The 19,951-nt window shown below is 40.3% G+C and overlaps 1 pseudogene; it reads right to left on the minus strand.

Annotated features, from left to right (window-relative positions):
- Nucleotides 1-6,952: 6,952 nt before the first annotated feature.
- The window catches only part of LOC146620851 (uncharacterized), a 35,020-nt pseudogene continuing 22,021 nt past the window's right edge, over nucleotides 6,953-19,951 (minus strand).

A 19,951-nucleotide genomic window follows, 5' to 3' on the forward strand; every position in this document is an offset into this window, starting at 1 on the left:
AACGATTTTAACCTATAATTTTCTTCCGACCGCTGCCTGTGGAGAATTGATCCAGGTCCGTTCCCCACCTGTAAACGACAGACTGAGAGACTTTCATTATTCACTGTGACTGCATATATTTTCATCACTCCTAAAGGCACACATCTCTACTCATTTTGTTTTAAACTCTGACTTTAAACCCCAACAATGAAATTTTTATTTGTTCTTAACCGCAAACACAAAAATCTTCTTGATGTTGTTGTTAATTATTTTCATCCACAACACTACAAATTATGTTTTCTTTTGTGTCCAGCAGGGGAAGAAGGTGACCTGTAGTGTCACTGCTTCCCCCAGTTGGAGACAATTTCCCACTCACACTTCCACACTTTTTATTTTCTTTGTTTTCATGATTTTCTTTCTCTCTTTTTTCTTTTTTACCCCATTGTTTTACACCCACACATTAACCTGTTAACTCACTCCTCCAACCTCATCTTCCTTTCACCCCAACAGCTCTCATACAGTCAGCAATCAAATTCTCCATTCATCCTTGAGTACTTGGTCACCTTTAAATGTCACTGTTAATTTTATCAATTTATTTATCATTACTTTAACACTAATCCACTGTTTATTTTTCTTTATTTACTTTCAGTTCACTTTCTCCTATTTGATCACTACGATTTCTTAACTATTATTTTTCACAGAAAATCAACTAATCTACTTTGTCTCCCTATTTGTCATCAAGGAATTCACACACACTCACAGGCTGGTCACTCGCCCCCACCTTTTCTTTCTCTCTCACACACACGCACATTTTACTCCTCCTTTGTTCCACCTGTGAACCCGCCCCTCGAGGCTGGCTCACACACACCTCATGCTTCTTGCAGTCCCATTCAAACTTTCTGCGGGACACTTCTGCTGATTCAGGACAACGCCCTAATCAGCACACAGAGCGGGTGCCGTCCGCTCTTGTAGACTTCACAAATCATTCAAACTGCGCCACGGACTCGATACCGCGGCTACTCTTCCCCAAAAAATATAAAACCAAATTAAACCCCCAATTGACTTCACAGTTTGCAACAATTCGCGACACGGCCGCCTGCCGCGATTTCTACACACCACAAACACACACTTTTAGACACAAATTCTTTTTGTTACTTTAATTGACTCCCATACTTCAGACGAGACGCTGACTCTAACGGCGCTTTCACACACACTACACCGTCCTCCTTCTGCATCAGGCACTGGTTCACCTCAGCTCGGAATCTAACCGGCGAAAACAACCGATCCTGCTTTTATGCATACTTCAGACTGTGACAGGGAGCCACAAATCCCCAGGTCACCACCCTGGATCTCCTGCCCTCACAGGTCCTAGCACCACGTCCGAGACTAGGTGGGGTAACCAAACCCGTGACACACACAGCCCTCAGCTGGCGACGAGGCCTTAAACCCCGCTTTCTAACTAATAGTAACACAAGTTTCCTGCTTTAATGCACGAGGACTAGCACAGCACTGCCACTTTTTTCCTAATAACTAAGACGGATGAAACACCGATTCTATTAATCCGTAACAAACGTCTCCTGCTTTAACGCACCGAGATGTCCTTACGGGGCGCTAAACATCAACTTGGAGTTCTTACAAAAGTCTCTTGCTTTAACGCACTGAGATGGACACTAGCCGCCTTTTTTTCTACTGAGTGAATTTACACTGCGATACGTTCAACTTAGCGAACAGATAATTTAGGCTTTAAACAATATGCACGGTTCGAAAATAAACAGGTCGTGCTTACCTTTTAATCATGTGAGCTAGCTCTCTGTTTGCCTCGTTTCACGATCTCAGCTCTGCCAATTCATCCTCTCTGGGCCTCGAGCGAATCCCGGGTTTCACGGCACCAAAACTGTTGCGAAATCAGTTTTACCCCGGTTCTTTTATTCGTCGAGGCATCCAGAGATGGCACCGGAACTCAGTAGTTATTTCACAAAACCTTTATTCATCTTTATTCATCTTCATTTAAGCGTGCACTTCTAGAAGGGAAGACGAGGCCGGTGTGTCCCTCTGCAAAATCTTCACCCCTTTGTTAGTTACAGCCAGTTTTATAGAGGCGACCCCATCATAAAACTCCCCCACAGTGTGCTGCAAACTCTGTCTGCGTCTATGTGCACGAGCACATGAATGCCTATGTGAGCGCACATGAGTGAGTGTGCGTGTGGATGTGTGTGCGTGACAGTTAAAACACTGTGGGTGTAGGTGACTCCCTAGAGGTCATAAAAAACCCATCTCCCTTCCAGACCACAGTTATCCAGTTACAAATGTTGAGACACTCAGCATTAACTCCTCTCTGTTTTACTTCCACAGTTCAACTGGGGAGGGTCTCCTATACTCTACTCCTAAGTTCATGACACAGTCAGGCCTTTATTACATTGAGGGCAGTGTCAGTGTCTCTACAATAATTCTACATTCTATGTTAACACATTTCTAAACTCTAAAATAAGCTAAACATTTCTACAACTAACACAAAGTATCACATAATTATAGACGATTTGGAGAAAGTTTTACATTAAAAAAATGAAAGCGAGTGGAGTACATTTGTATTCAGCCACTCTGAGTCAATGCAATGCAATTATATCTGCGTGTCTTTTAGGCCATGTCTATACCAGCTTTGCACAACTAGAGCCTGCAAATTTCGCTCATTTTTCTTTGTAAAATACCTGAAGTTCAGTCAGATTGGATGGAGAGCACACGTGAACAGCAGTTTTCAAGCCTTGCCACAGATTAGCAATAGTATTTAGGTGTGGACTTTGACTGGCCCATTCTAACATGTGAATATGCATTGAGCTAAACAAGTTCTTTGTAGCTCCGGATCTATGTTTAGGGTCGTCGTCTTGCAGTCTCGAGTCTTTTGCAGCATCCAAAAAGCTTTATTCCAGGATTGTCCATATTTCGCTTCATCCATTTCCATCAACCCGTACTAGTTTTCCTGTTCCTGATGAAGAAAAGCTATCCCAAACCATGATGCTGACACATCCATGTTTCACAATGGAGATGGTGTGTTCAGGTTGATGTGCAGTGTTAAGGTTTCCAATACTCACAGTGTTTTGCATGCAGGTCAAAAAGTTCAAGCCTGGTCTAACATGACCAGAGTACCTGTGCAACATGTGTGCTGTCTTCCCCTATGGCTTGTGGCAAATTGTAAATGGGGCTTCTTGGGACTTTCTTTCAAAATTGGCTTTCTTGTTGCAACTCTTCCTTAAAAGCCAGATTTGTATAGTGCACAACTAGTTCTTATCTTGTGGCTTGACTCTCCCACCTGAGCTATGAGTCTCTGTAGCTCCACCACAGTTGCAATGGACCCCTCGGCTGCTTCTCCTTGCCCGTGACCTGTAAATTTAGGTGGGTAGGATGTAGCTTTGCAGGTGTGCCATACTCTTTCCATTTTCAGATGATGGCTTGAACATTGCTCCATGACACATTCAAAGATTGCGATATATTTTTCTAAGTTAATCCTGCTTTAAACTTCTCCACAGCTTTATCTGTGATGTGTGTTCCATGGTATTTTTAATGCTGTTTGTTCAGTAATGTTCTCTCACAAACCTCTGAGACCTTCACAGAACAGTTGGATTTATACTGAGATCAAAATTCAATTCAATTCAATTCAATTTTATTTATATAGCGCCAAATCACAACAAAAGTCGCCTCAAGGCGCTTCATAGATACAGAGAAAAACCCAACAATCATATGACCCCCTATGAGCAAGCACTTTGGCGACAGTGGGAAGGAAAAACTCCCTTTTAACAGGAAGAAACCTCCGGCAGAACCAGGCTCAGGGAGGGGCGGCCATCTGCTGCGACCGGTTGGGGTGAGAGAAGGAAGACAGGATAAAGACATGCTGTGGAAGAGAGACAGAGGTTAATAACAGATATGATTCAATGCAGAGAGGTCTATTAATACATAGTGAGTGAGAAAGGTGACTGGAAAGGAAAAACTCAATGCATCATGGGAATCCCCCGGCAGCCTACATCTATTGCAGCATAACAAAGGGAGGATTCAGGGTCACCTGGTCCAGCCCTAACTATATGCTTTAGAAAAAAGGAAAGTTTTAAGCCTAATCTTAAAAGTAGAGATAGTGTCTGTCTCCCGAATCCAAACTGGAAGCTGGTTCCACAGAAGAGGGGCCTGAAAACTGAAGGCTCTCCCTCCCATTCTACTTTTAAATACTCTAGGAACAACAAGTAGGCCTGCAGAGCGAGAGCGGAGCGCTCTAATAGGGTGATATGGTACTACAAGGTCATTAAGATAAGATGGGGCCTGATTATTTAAGACCTTGTATGTGAGGAGCAGGATTTTGAATTCAATTCTGGATTTAACAGGAAGCCAATGAAGGGAAGCCAAAACAGGAGAAATATGCTCTCTCTTTCTAGTCCCTGTCAGGACTCTTGCTGCAGCATTTTGGATTAGCTGAAGGCTTTTCAGTGAGTTTTTTGGACATCCTGATAATAATGAATTACAGTAGTCCAGCCTGGAAGTAATAAATGCATGAACTAGTTTTTCAGCGTCACTCTGAGACAGGATATTTCTAATTTTAGAGATGTTGCGCAAATGGAAGAAAGCAGTCTTACATATTTGTTTAATATGTGCGTTGAAGGACATGTCCTGGTCAAAAATGACTCCAAGGTTCCTCACCGCGTTACTGGAGGCCAAGGTAATGCCATCCAGAGTAAGAATCTGATTAGATACCATATTTCTAAGATTTTCAGGGCCGAGTACAATAACCTCAGTTTTATCTGAATTAAGAAGCAGAAAGTTAGCGGCCATCCAGGTCTTTATGTCTTTAAGACATTCCTGCAGTTTAACTAATTGGTGTGTGTTATCTGGCTTCATGGACAGATAGAGCTGGGTGTCATCTGCATAGCAGTGAAAATGTATGCTATGTCTTCTAATGATACTGCCTAAGGGAAGCATGTATAATGTAAACAGAATTGGTCCTAGCACTGAACCCTGTGGAACTCCATAATTAACCTCAGTGTGTGAAGAGGACTCTCCATTTACATGCACGAATTGGAGTCTATTAGATAGATATGATACAAACCACTGCAGCGCAGTACTTGTAATACCTACAGCATGTTCTAATCGCTCTAATAGGATATTATGATCAACAGTATCGAACGCTGCACTGAGGTCTAGCAGGACAAGCACAGAGATGAGTCCACTGTCAGAGGCCATAAGAAGATCATTTGTAACCTTCACTAAAGCTGTTTCTGTGCTGTGCTGAGCTCTGAAACCTGACTGAAACTCTTCAAATAAACCATTCCTCTGCAGATGATCTGTTAGCTGTTTGACAACTACTCTTTCAAGGATTTTTGATATGAAAGGAAGGTTGGAGATTGGCCTATAATTAGCTAAGACTGCTGGGTCTAGAGATGGCTTTTTGAGTAAAGGTTTAACTACAGCCAGCTTGAAGGCCTGTGGTACATAGCCGATTATTAGAGATAGGTTGATCATATTTAAGATCGAAGAATTAATTAATGGCAGGACTTCTTTGAGCAGTTTTGTAGGAATGGGGTCTAAAAGACACGTTGATGGTTTGGAGGAAGTAATTATTGAAGTTAACTCAGAAAGATCAATTGGAGAAAAAGAGTCTAACTTAATATCAATGGTACTAAGAGTAGCTGTAGATAATATTACATCTGTGGGATGATTATTGGTAATTTTTTCTCTAATGATAAAAATTTTATTTGTGAAGAAGTTCATGAAGTCATTACTAGTTAACGTTAAAGGGATGGTTGGCTCAAAAGAGCTCTGACTTTTTGTCAGCCTGGCTACAGTGCTGAAGAGAAACCTAGGGTTGTTCTTATTTTCTTCAATCAGTGATGAATAGTAAGATGTTCTGGCTTTGCGGAGGGCTTTCTTATAAAGCAGCAAACTATTTCTCCAGGCTAAATGATGATCCTCTAGATTTGTGACACGCCATTTCCTCTCCAGATTACGAGTCATCTGCTTTAGGGTACGTGTTTCAGAATTATACCACGGAGTCAGGTACTTCTGATTTGAGGCCTTAGTTTTCACAAGAGCTACAGTATCCAGAGTCGTACGTAGTGAGGAGGTGAAATTATTAACAAGATAATCGACCTCTGTTGGGGTAGCGTTCAGATAGCTGCTTTGCTCTGTGTTGGTACAGGGCATTGGAGATGATAACAGTGGGTGGATTATATTCTTAAACTTAGTTACAGTGCTTTCAGAAAGACATCTACTTTGATAAAGTCTACTCTTCACCGCTGTGTAATCAATTATTGTAAAAGTAAATGTTATCAGGAAATGATCAGACAGGAGAGGGTTTTCAGGAAACACTGTTAAATGTTCAGGTTCGATGCCATATGTTAAAACAAGATCTAGAGTGTGATTAAAGTGGTGGGTGGGTTCTTTTACATTTTGAGAGAAACCAATTGAGTCTAATAACAGATTAAATGCCATGTTGAGGCTGTCATTTTTAGCATCTACATGGATGTTAAAATCACCCACAATAATTATTTTATCTGAGCTCAGAACTAAATTAGATATAAAGTCTGAGAAATCAGACAGAAACTCTGTGTAAGGCCCAGGTGGACGATAGATGATAACAAGTAAGACTGGTTTCTGAGTTTCACAGCTGGGGTGGACGAGGCTAAGCATCAGGCTTTCAAATGAATTAAAAGTCTGTCTTGGTCTTTCAAAATACACACAGGTGGACTCTATTTACTGATTATGTGGCTTCCGAAGGTAATTGGTTGCACTGGATTTTAGGGGTATCTGAGTAAAGGCGACTGAATACAAATGCAAGCCACACTTTTCAAATTTATTTTGTACAAAAAATAAATGCCATGTATCACTTCCCTTCCACTTACTGGGATAGATAAATTATTTGGTGATTAGACCTTGATGACACATCATGGCAGAATGTCATCCCAGCTTTGAAAGAATTTAGGACAGCAGCCCCTGGAGTCTAGACATTGGTGGTGATGAAGACTGAGGCTTGGATGGAGCACTGGCTGAGGTGTCTGAGGTGGTCTGAAAGAGAGAATGACAGAGAGCACATATTTAAACCATGCAAAATGGAGGCTGATTGGCTCAAAGAAGGTAGGCGAGAAGATGAATGGACTAGAGTAATGTTATCAGTATCGACATTGACAGCGTGGGAAAGTGGCAGTGATGTAAAGAACAGACAAGCAACTGAGGAAACACTGAGGAAAACAGGCAAATGACTGATTACAGATCTTTTTCAATGAACTTACACATAAGCTTCTTTTGGGTTTGGGGTTGTAATTTACAACTTGTAATGTGACAAAATGTGGAAAAGTTCAAGCTGTGTTATTACTTTTTCAAGGCACTCTAGCTATGTCAAACCAGAACGGTTCTGTTGCCTGGCTAAATCATCTTCATTGGCTCTTAGCATTGTGCTCTATGGGAGCATAAATGATCAACTCAAACATGAACTGTTGAGTTACCGACTGAAGTGAAGTCAGTCCTTATTTATCACTTATTAATTAAACACAGATTTCCTGTGATTCACTGCAAGTTTTCTAATGCTGATTTTTTTTTAGAGCACATCAGCTCTGTTTTTGTTTGAATTTCACTTAGACTGGCATGAACACTTTGCGCTGGTGGCCGCTGTCAGAATGCTTCATGTGTAAATGTTCCTATATAAAATAGAAAAAAAAAATGCATGAAGAGACAGCATAATGTAACTCCATGGGTCTTTCGTTTCTCTGTTTGCCCCCACTCAGCAACATCTAAAAAGAAGACAATTCTATTACCTTGAATGCCGGGACCTTTCAATTATTTGTGGAGGGTGAACTCCATTTGCAGAATACGGCTACTCTTGGCGTGAAGTGTTTGAAATGTGCTCTTCCAAGCACAGGATGAATGGCACTACTTACTGTATTCTTATTACTGCTCGCTGCCTTTTCGGCAGAGGGTATATGGAGTGATGCCATTTATCATGCAAGACATGAGGCTGGGGTTTTACAAAACACATTTTCACCTGCAAGGAGTTTGCAAAGCACATCTTTGATGCATTTTCATATTTATTGGGCATCTTTATTTATATTTCTTGCTTGCAGTGAGCAAGCTAGCCAGGATACTCTGAGTGCAGGAGGCACTGTCCCCGTGACACAGGTGTCAGAAAGTATTGAGTAATTCAAATGTTGAATGTCCTGTGGGGATAAACCTTAATTTCTTCAAGTGAACACGCTGAAAATCCATAAACAAACTGGCAGTGAGAGTGTTTGATAGCTGGACTGCCTGAAGGCTTTATTGGAAGATTACTGTAGTAGCCCCAGGAGGCCCTATAACAGATGATGTGACTCTTGCATGCATGCAGATGTGACAGATGCTATGCTTATGGATTTTTCAATGAGACATACACCGTGCAACTCCCAGGATCAGGAACTATAGCACCTAACAGGAAGCTGTCCTTTAATTTTCAGGCTCCTTAACAATTATGTTGTTCCCTCTAGTTCATTCAAGATTATTTCTAAAAATGCAAAAAGAAATAATTCCCTCAGGTACCGAGATTAATTTTGTAAAACAAAAATTATAAATATCATTGAAGGGACTGGTCTTTGTCTACAGTTTATTGCCAGAAATTCCTTAGGCATCATTTGCTCCACAGAGCACATTTTGTGATATCGAACTCTAGAATAACTTTCACACATTCACATTCTGGCAATGTTATTCAGCATGCTGCATATCTGTCACGTTTGCTTAACAGAAATGACTCAATTACGATCTTTTATTAAGTGCCATGTTTTATACAGATCTCTCTGATGAAGAGAAGATTAACTCCCGAGCCTCTGATTTAACCCCCTAGCTCCAAGACATTTACATAACTTAAAAAAAAAACAAACAAACCTGGGGGCTTCCATAAAATTTGTTAAATTCACCCCCACTGGCTAACAAACTACTATAACTTAACTGGGGAAACCAGGTGTCGGGTTTTTGATTTTCAATTTTGAAATGCATGCAGTGAACATGAATGGAAAAATAAAAAAGGTTCTGGTGATCATGCACTGAACAAATGTAACAATGAATATACCCAGTAACTAGTGAAGTCCTGAGCATATGAGGTTGTTTTTTTAAACAAGCAAAGGATGGACCTAAAATACATTTCCCACTCATATTAATCACAATGATCTTCAGGATCAGGCCAGCCATTAAGCTGATATTTATGTAGTCTTAATAATAATAATAATGAATCAATCTGAATTAGATAGATAGATAGATAGATAGATAGATAGATAGCTCTGTGATCCGAAGGGCCAGCTCTGTTCTAGGATGCCCTCTGGACCCAGTGGAAGTGGTGAGTGACAGGAGAATGGCGGCTAAGCTGTCATCCCTGTTGGACAACGTCTCCCACCCCATGCAGCAGACTGTGACAGCACTGAGCAGCTCCTTCAGTGGGAGACTGCGGCACCCACGGTGTGGGACGGAGAGATTTCGCAGGTCTTTCCTCCCCACTGCTGTCAGACTCCACAACAAAGACTTTAACTGAACAAACACACACATCCACACATGTGCAATAACACTAAGTGCAATAATCTTTTCTGGCATCGTTGTATTTTTACTCAGTTGTATATAGCATTCGTATTCTATTTTTATCTTATTGTATATTTTTATTCTATTTTATTCTACTGTATATAGTATATTATTTTATTCTATTCTGTACAGCTGTGTACTGTATTTATTCTTATTGTATTCTAATTTTTGCGTCATAACTTTTGCACTGTCCACTTCCTGCTGTGACAAAACAAATTTCCCACGTGTGGGACTAATAAAGGTTATCTTATCTTATCTTATCTTAGATAGATAGATAGATAATTTTTTTTTTTTAAATTTGCTATTGAGACATGTGCACTTGAGATATGTATGACTGTGAGCGAACAATATTCTTGGTCATACTTTTGTCCTTTCTGAAATGAATGTTGAATGTGCATGTTGAGAACAGCTACACTGATCCATCATCGTCATTGTTTTTCTGATTTTTTGTGATTTCTAATGACTTATAGTAATTTTAATGTAAATAAGTTTCCCCTCCATGCCTTGCTTTCCAGGTTTGTCAGTGAAAGTCTCTGCTGTATGTGGGGTGGGCAAAATAAAGGAGAGACAGGCGTGCCGTGTTTCACACATTCATAGTCAAGAATTGCAGTTGGCTAAACAAATTAGGGTTAGGTGAGCAAGGCTCTGCTGCTTTCTTTCTCATCATGATGGTAATGTCACCCTGCTGTATGTGTTGTCACCAACGCTGTTGTTTTTTCTACTGTACCACACTTGAAGAAATTTGTTTCCTTAACGAATGCATGTTAACCTTTTCTATCCTTTCTAAGCAGCAGGCAAAAGTTACATCCAATCTGGCAGGACTATGGAGAAAATCATTCACCCAATCATACAGTAGCGACTTATTACTCTCAAGATAGGCCTGTCCTACAGCATACCCTGCTTTGCCATCATTGTACACACAATTTGGCCCAGAATATACAAATCGAACATTATAATGTGTTCATTAAAACTGGTGTCAGAGCTCATCAATTCATCAGGAGAGTCTTTGTTTGAGGGGATAGATCAAGGGAGGTGGGCATTTCAACACTGACTTCTCTTTTTCTGATACCCCCCCCCCAAAAAAAACAAAACAAAACAAAAAACAAATAAAAAAACCAGGGCAAGACAAAAAACAAAAAAATAATGCACACATACCTCCGAGGACCAGAGCTGAATACACATTCCTGTCTGGTTGGTCTCAGTCACTCTTTAAAACAATTTGGCCTTGCTCGCACTCTCTGTGGCCTTTGAACTACAGCTGCTCATCCCTGATGTTTGCTACATTCGTCTGCACATTATTCTTCCTTAAAGATACAACAAAACACAGCAGGTAAGACAGAAAAATGAGAAGAAGCGAGAACGTCATTTATCATGATCAGGGTTGCAGCTTTGACTAGCGCCATGTGGAGGCATAGGCGTTAAGCAGCAGACATTTTTCACAGAAGAGGTATTACACTGTGCTCAGATGGGCAGTGGTAAAGGTGGAGGATGTGCTTTGACTTTTAGATTCGTTTTAGGGTGAGAATAGTGGTGCCGTCCGTAAAGCCGATCTGAAAGTGGAACGAAGACCCGCCAGTCTGAGTTTTATGGCTCGTGCATTAAAAAGTCAATAAAAATGTTACTTTACTGTTTGTGCTAACTCCGAGCCACTGTAATTTAAAGAGATGTGAGTTGTATTGATTCGTTTCACACTCCTAATAGTCCCAGTGACACCCTTGGATGTGGATAAAAGTGACAGAGTTGTTGCCATAATGTATTTTTTAAGTAAAGAGCAGGTACACAAAACATGACTGCACCACTGGTTTTTATGGTGAAAGTATTTTAACTCAAATAAAGACTATCAGGTGTGTGGAAATGTAGCTTTCAATAGTAGCAAGACACCACCTGCCATTATAAATACTGAGGTTTAACTACTTAGTACATTTTCAGACTGTGGGGTGTCCCATCCTTTACTGCATACTATACGTTTTAAATGTAAATCTACTAGTTTATGGATAAATATGGCTGATTCAGGACTCTTGTATTGCATCGAATCTGCAGAGAAGCTGCATTATATAAATATTTCAGGTCAGTTTTTACATAATTTCTCTCATTGCCTAAAACCACAGAGCCATATCCAGTCCTAAGGATCATACAAAAACAGAGGCTTTTCTCCCCCAAAAGATCAAAAGTAATAATCATGCTTTGTTTCTGATGTCATACATTTTTCTAAGTTTTGTTGTTTTTAGTTTTCAAACAATATTTATTTAAATACTAGAAGAAAGTGCAATTTGCTGAAAAAAGCATTGACAAGTAAATATGACAGTGGCTCAAACTCTATCAAACTAGTGAAAAGTTCTAAAACAGCCTTTAAATGTAACATATTCACAAAAGTAGTCTAAAAATCTGTCAATAACGTGTATTTGCATAGAAAGGGAAGTGCACTTAAAGATGACTACCAAATCAAATCAGTGCACATGGACTCCCCTGTTAAAATGACCAACTTGACAGCAGAAAGAAATGTGTTTAATTCAAGGCAGTGAATTCAAGGCATATTAACATTCAGTCAATGGTATTGTATTCCTTAACATTAATATGCATGTATCTGCCTCTGTGTAATATTATTGTTTTGTAGTATGTCAGGGTTGTTCCGAATAGGTGTACGTGTGTATGAGATTAATGAAGACTCAGTCACCTTGCTGTCAGAAAGGAGCTGATTTATGCTTTTATTATTTATTATTTATTTATTATGCTTTTGGAGCATACATGATGTTTGAGCTGATAAATAGTAGGTCTGAAACCTCTATATTATTGCATAGTGCCTGTTTTATGTCTAGCCAGGGCTCATGTAAGAGGGTATGTTTAAACCATCCTGAGATGAATTGTAGCCTATTCCTAAGAAATAGTGTTGAAAGTTAGGCAGATCTAGCCCCCCTTTATCCTTGGTACTTTGTAGCGTTTTTAAGCTAATGTGTGGGGGTTTACCTTTCCAAAGGAATCAGTTTGATTCCTTATTGATTCTCACTGGTTTCTCATTGGCTCGGTTTTAAGAGTAAACACTATTACTAACAAGCAATAATAATTTATTTTATTCATGCAAATTAATTACATGCTGTGGGTCAAATGTTTCTGCAAGTTTGTTGAGGTATTTCCCCTCATTTTTGTAATCACTGTTGGAGTTGTTACTCAAAAAAGTAAAGACTTTTAATATTTATGTTAACAAATATAAATCTAGGGCTACGATCCCGCACACCAACACAAATCCCAATGAGGACACACATCTCTAAGAGCTTTCTCTTAATAGAATGAAAACCAGCATAAAAAAAAGCGATCGCTGCAGTGATTCTGCTTTAAAAATGCAGCCTGACCTCTCATCTGCTTGTTACCTGTTGAATTTCAGGGTCTGGATACTGGGGTCAGCATTCACTCAGCTTTCACTCTGGGTTTTTGGCTAGCTTAGTATTAGAATGCTGTCTGTGCAGATGCTTGCAAAGAATTGAAGTTGTGTTAGCAGCATAATGTGGTTGTTTCTGTCCTGGATGCACTTTTCCACTTATCGCTTTCTTTTGTGCAAGCAAAATAAAAGAAATGTCCATCTCCGTGTTCTAGACTGCAGCGCTATTTTCCTCCTCTGGCATGCAAACTGAAATCAACTGATTGTAGTGAGTTGATTGATAGGCAGGCAGCAGGGCTGGACTGGGACAAAAAATCGGCCCGGGCATTTTGACTAGAGACCGGCCCACCAGGTATTATAGGAAAAACCATAAAGCCTTTGAATGAAAACAAACGCTGTTGTCACAGTGATGTACACTGCCTTGTTGGTATATATGTATCAGTCTAATAAACTTAAACCTACCTTAAACCCATCCTCCCTATTCTGGTACTCTAAACAGTACCCGAAAGTAGACTGCTTGGTCGAGTTAACCTCCTGAACTATCTACAACACATGGTGAAAACCTGAAATTAAGACAGAGAAGACTAGAGGTGAGACATGATCATTACTGATTACTGATGACAGATTTAGATATATTTTCATAAACCATTCATTTGCCACATCAATAAACAGCATGGCAGGGCAAAATATTTTTTCTAACATGGCAACCTTTAAAAAGTGAAAGGAGATAGAAAGACAGGTGAGAAAGAATAAAACTTAATTGACTTTTTGATGGCATTTTACACACAGTACTGGTACAGAATCTAAAAAATGTGGGAAAATACTGCCATCATATACAGTACTTAGCTACTTCTGAAGAAATTATGATGGGACCCTAAAAAAAATTACTATGTACAATAATGGATTTCTATACATTTTACATCAGATGAAAACGTTTGTTGTAAGATTCAGATAATTATTTGTTAAAAGTGAGAAATTTTACATGAGAATAAGAAAGAAAAGTATTTCTTTGTGCCCCCCTTTCCCTGTTAATGTCCTACCTGGCCCCCTGGCAAAACTTTGCTAGACCCGCCCCTGCACAGTTACCAGCTGTCAGCTACATAGAAAGAGGATGCTGGTGTTATTTGCCTCTCAGAAACAGTTCATAACTTCCCTTCAACTCATTCATGTCACCTAAAAGGTAAACCTGTTTCTCCATCACCTGTTCAGCTCTGATGATTCAGTAAGGACATCTCCTGGTTTCATCTTCATGTTTCCCTCTCACCAGATAACCAAACCGATATCATGACCAGCAGCTTTTACAGCTGTGGCTCCAGCAAACCTCAGCTGATACTAGAAATTAATATTAAATAAATTCTAACAACAGCTGATCAACCTTAACCCTGGAGAACCCATGGGGTCAAATTTGACCCCATGGTTCCCCTAGTAAACCAATGGGGTCGGATCTGACTGCATGGGTTCTCCAGGGTTAAACGTGCTGCTGTTGTTTAGCGCGACATCCGCTGGTTTCCTCTTTCTGGCGCAAAGTGGGAGATAAACAAACAAGAGAGAAAAGCTGATCAGCTGATCATTGATCAGTTTCATGATTTAAGTAGAAACAAGAGAGGGAGGGGGAGAGAATGAGAGAAGAAGAGGCAGCTGTACAGCAAAGACACAGAATAACTCCAGCTTTGTGTCTTTTTCATTGTAGCTGACGTCCGGGACAAACTGTGTTCCTTTTCACCTCAATACAAAACGCGCAATATTTTCTCTGAGTACGAGACCATTCCGTTTTTTTCATGGGCTGTTGGAAACTCTAATAACTAACCTTATAAATAAAATAAGATAAAACAAGTTCAACATCAATAACATCATAGCACCTGCCCAGCAGTATATAAACTCCGTCATGCTAGCTAGTACGCAGTACGAGTTATTGTAACTGACTGTAAAAAGTCAGCATAACGAAAATAATCTCCACCTAAACTTGGTTTATATCTGACCCAGATAGACTGCAGGTCATAACTTCTTACCTAAAGTTCAGTTCACCGCCTCGGGTCTCTGCTCCTCCTGCTTTTCCGTCATCCACCTGCCAGCGTGTTGCATCTGCTGGCCTCCACCACTTGCTAATGTTACTGAATCTGTGGAAGCTCCGCAATAGCCACCACCAAAGAGTTATTTTTACACATCTCCCAGCATCTGGCCAATCCACCACCTCTCAGTGTTTAGACCGTTATGGAAAAAAAACAAAAAAAAAACAAAATATCGGCCCATAAAAACGAAAAATCACCATCGGCCCACTGGGCATGTTACAGGAAAAATGATTCTATGTTTCTTTACCTTCTTTTAAATGTGCAAGCATGCCCTTTTGTCTATGGTTAGATTAGTTTAGAATTATCTTTTTAGACTTTCCCAGCAAACACATCTTGTTTCTGGGACATATTGTTTTAGATTGTTTTATCTTCCCTAGCTCTCTGCTGACGAGACTAGCACCATATATGGAGTTGTTTTATTTTATCTGTTTATTATTTGTTATCCTGTTCTCACTGTCTCTGTGCTCTGTGCCTATAAAAATTACCAAGCCACTGTGCATGGTGTGAGTTGTTCTTAGCAGCTCACCCGTGTACGCGTTTGATAAAGAAAGTAACTTTGTCTCATTGTGTCTTTATTTCTCCTGGGTCTTTTACAGAGCTCCCCCAACATTTCTTGGTCCTTCGACAGCCGGAGCGCCTCCATCGTGTCCCATCTCCGTGACCAGTCCACGTTGTTCGTCTGTCGACAGCCCACACACTAGGTGTGTGGTCAAAGACCAAGGGCGTTAAATTCGAGTCTTGGCCAACGTTCTAGAAAGCGACCCACGGTGGTGGGGCCCGATCGAGGTGGACCAGACCCGGCGACACCGACCAGGTAGATACAGACACACTGACACAATCTTGCGTAAAAGCGTATTTTAAATTCAGGGAATTTAAAATAGCGAAAGTAGCTCGTCGCGACTGGAAGCTCCCCACCTCTGTGGGTTTAAAGTAGCTCGTCGGCTGGTAGCTTGGAGCTCGTCGACTGGAAGCTCCCCACTTCTGTGGGTTAGGTTTGGAGCTCTGGGTAGCTCCCCCAGCTGGGTCAAGGGAATAAGTAGCTCGTCTACAGAAAGACTGGCAGCTCCCCTTATGATAAGGGTTCCGATCGCGCGAATAGGTGTGAATGTGAATGTGTGTGTGTATTGTTTTAATTAACGGAGCAAGCTGACTTTTCACGGTCCGATAAGAGACTGAGCTGCTCCTACTGTGTTTTTCTTTTACTGCTATTCACTGACGTGCTGGTGAGTTGAGAGAACGGTCGAGTTCCGTCTCGTAAAGTTCACACCGCTTTTGGAAATAGTCCGAAAGTAGAAGGGCGTGTGAGCAACCACTCTCGTCTCTAATACCAGCGAAGGTGATAGCAGCTGTATTGTGTATATATTACTTAAACAAAAATAAGTAAATACATAAATAAGATGGGTAATCAAGCAAGTGAAATTAAAACTCACTCCTGCTGACGAGTAGTGGTGAGAAAAGAAAAGTCCAGACGCCGGACAAAAACAGTGTCTGTAAACTGAGAGATTTAAGAAAACAAAATATAAACAGTCGGGAGAACAGAATCCAACTGCCAGTTTAGTAAAACCAGAAGACGAGACACTGTGCAGTTCCCACAATCCTTTTAGTAAACCATCACTCACTCCTGTAGCCGCATCTGCAGCAACACCCATATCAGGAAGAACATAATAATCCCTTATTAGGTGAAAACAGACCCCACTGAGTAGATATAAATATAAAAAGTACGAAATAAAGATAAACAAAGGGAAAATTACAGTAGAAATGATCTTTAGAGTATTTGAAATTAATAATAGCAAGGATAACAACCTGTAAAGTGATATTAACAATGAAACACAGTTGGCATGATGACCATGCCCAGCATGTATAAAATGAATATAAAGCAAATAATTCACACGAAAATATTTTAATAAAATAAATAAGGTATATTAAGGCTGTGTCATTGTTCAGCCAAGGACAGTGTGTGAAAAGGTAACTGTCTCCACCCTGGGAAAAGGATGATTCTGCAGGTCATCTGAAGCCCTTGATGGATACAAAATAAAATATAAATAATATATTATAATAGAACTGCCTGGTCCGCCATGCAACAGAGAGAACAAATGTGACCGCAGATTGGATGAATTCTAAATTATCTGTTTGCTGAATAAGATGATCCTAACTAACAAATTGGCTCAGGAGTAGTATAATGGTACACACTGATAAAATATTATAATATGCTATTGCTGTTATATAAGACAAAGGGTATAATATTAACAATGACATAATATTAATATGAAGAGGCACCTTAATCGGTTATGATGTAAGGTGGATAATTGTTAAGCAGTAGTCTGCATCAAGCTTAAGGTTTGCTAAAACTCAGTGTAATGACATGTGAGATGAAGACAATACAGAGAATAACTAAACTAATGAAGTGCATAGAGGCACTTGACCAGCTTGAAACCTATCATCCTAGAATGACACATTGCTGAGATATAGAGCACACCTATAATAACAACCAATAAGCAAAACCCTGTAGACAACAGCTAAAACTACAGGATTGAGAAGCTGAATTAAATATGTAGACACTGCTAAGCTGATGAGCATGTTACACATTTTCTTTTCTTTTTATTTATTTGTTTCTTTTAGAGCAGAAGCTGCTGTAACACACCCAAAGAAAGACTCTAGGTCTGACCAACCGTCTCAGTCGTGGGCAAAAAGATGTCAGTCAATAAAATTCTAAAAGATAATTTATTGACAAAAAATATATCAGGAGATAAAAGATAAAACAGTCCAGTGTCCCATTTATGAATTGTATAAAAACACACAGTCCCAAACACAGTCCCAAGGCCAGAGCCAGCTATGCCACACAGCCAAGTTGCACTCCACATGTTGCCTTTAACAGGGTTAGAAGTTGTCCTTGGAGACCCACCACCCTGCAAGCATATAGTCAGTGGTCACTCAAGCCTCTGGAACTCTGCTGCCTTTAGGCTGTGGCATATAATAGGCCCTGGACTGCACAGAGAGACAAAACAACACAGCAGTGTTTGTAGTGTGGGCTATATGTAGACCAGTGTATCAGTGCAATCAAGTACACCTGCCTCTAATTAGTCCAACCCCATTCCAGCCATTGGCTCACCAAAAATGTGACACACACAAAACCACTCCCAACCCAGTGCAACTTCACACAATAATATGGAGCTGAATTAACACAGGCACATTAGTCTACCATGTTACAAGCTGCATGCTATTAAAAGCCAACATATGCAGACTTCTGCCTTGTTCGGGTGGCAGCATTTTTCTTTTTCTTTTGTGTCCTGACACGTTTATGTTTTTGTTTTTCTTTGATTATTTTGTTGGTTTTGGAAACGAATTTAAACGAACTTGTGACCATACTTGAGAATCACAGTGACACATAGTGATTAGGCATATGATTGAAAAATGCCTAGGTTTAGAGCTGTGAGCTATGAGCTGTGAGCAATGCAAAGTTAAATATATATATTTGTATAAATGGGAAACAACCCTAACTTGAAAGTTTGAAATGTGTGAGATCCATGCATTGTTTGAAGAACTAGAAATTATCTAAAACTGCCTTAAGTGAAAATGTAGAGTTGCATCTATTCTCCCAAACAAAAAAACAAAAAACAAAAAAAGGGAGAAGCATTCTGTAACTTAAAAATAAGGCTGACTGTTGACAACAGACTAAAACACTAATTCGCAGGTGGCTATCAGGAACAGAGAGGCGAGCAAAGTCACAAACACCAAGGCCGCAGACAGCCACGCAGAAACAGCAGATAACATAGAGACAACGCCTGCTAGAACCGTGGAGAGGAAGGTCACTTCACACGAGATTGTTGCGCATGTGAAATACACAAAGATAAACAAATAACCATTTATATAGACAGCCAGTATGTTTTCTCTGCTGTGCATCATTTTGCAAAAAATCTGGAAAACCAGAGGAATGATTACACCAACCGGAAAACCAGTTCACCATGCCAACCTCTTACAACGCCTACTGACTCTTTCATTACTACAGGCAACAATTTTGCTGACACAGCAGCAAAATAGGCGGCACAAAAGACAAACATCACATTGATGGCAGTGAACACACATCAGATTCCACTGGATGTGTTGAAAAATGAACAAAAGCAGCAAGCACAGCAGAGCAGGCAAAATGGCTAAAACACGGTGCAGTTCTGACAAACGACTTAATGATGTGTTATGGCAAGCCAGTGTTGCCAAAAATTCCTCCACAAGATGGCGGCATTAGTGACTCATGGCTGTACGCATTTGTCAACGGGGGGACTGACCAGTATTGTCAACTCTCATTTCTACACTGTAAATTCTACACTGTAAATTTTGAAACCTCAGCAAAACAATTTGTCAGAACATGCATGACGTGTCAAAAATGTAATGCTCAGGGAAACCTGAGACCACACAATCCATATGGACTTTATTGAGCTAAATGAATGCCAAGGGTAAAAATACACCCTAGTGGTTATAGATGTATTCTCAAAGTGGCCAGAAATCTACCCAGTGAAAAAGGCAGATACAATTTCAGTAGCAAAATGTATGTCTAAGTTGTAGGAAAATAAAGAGATGATTGTAAATGACGAAGAATGTAATGATGTCTATCAAGTGTCTTGCAGATCACAGCCCGGTGACTGGGTTCTGATCAAAGTGCTCCAAAGGAAAAACTGGAGCTTGCAAAATAGCGGAACGACCATCTTGCATCCATCAGAGCCAGTAAGTGAAGCCATCTAAACACAGCTGACGGCAGGCTTGCCCACTTGTTGTGATCTCGCCCGGTGGAGGGGTCAGCTTTCCTGGCCGGGGGGTCTACTCGCGACAGGAGGGTGTGTCCCGTCGTCATGAGGTGGTGGCTCTTAATAACTGCAGTGGCCCTGACCATGGCCGGGCTCCTCATCTTTGCTTCCGTGAGGGACAATAAGTCACGCTATATGGAGAAAAGGCAGACACTGTATGACAAAGGAAA

The sequence above is a fragment of the Diplotaxodon limnothrissa genome, linkage group LG12, assembly GCF_057381915.1.
Source record: "Diplotaxodon limnothrissa isolate DT_005_m linkage group LG12, D_limnothrissa_male_GT1.1, whole genome shotgun sequence".
Taxonomy (NCBI): domain Eukaryota; kingdom Metazoa; phylum Chordata; class Actinopteri; order Cichliformes; family Cichlidae; genus Diplotaxodon; species Diplotaxodon limnothrissa.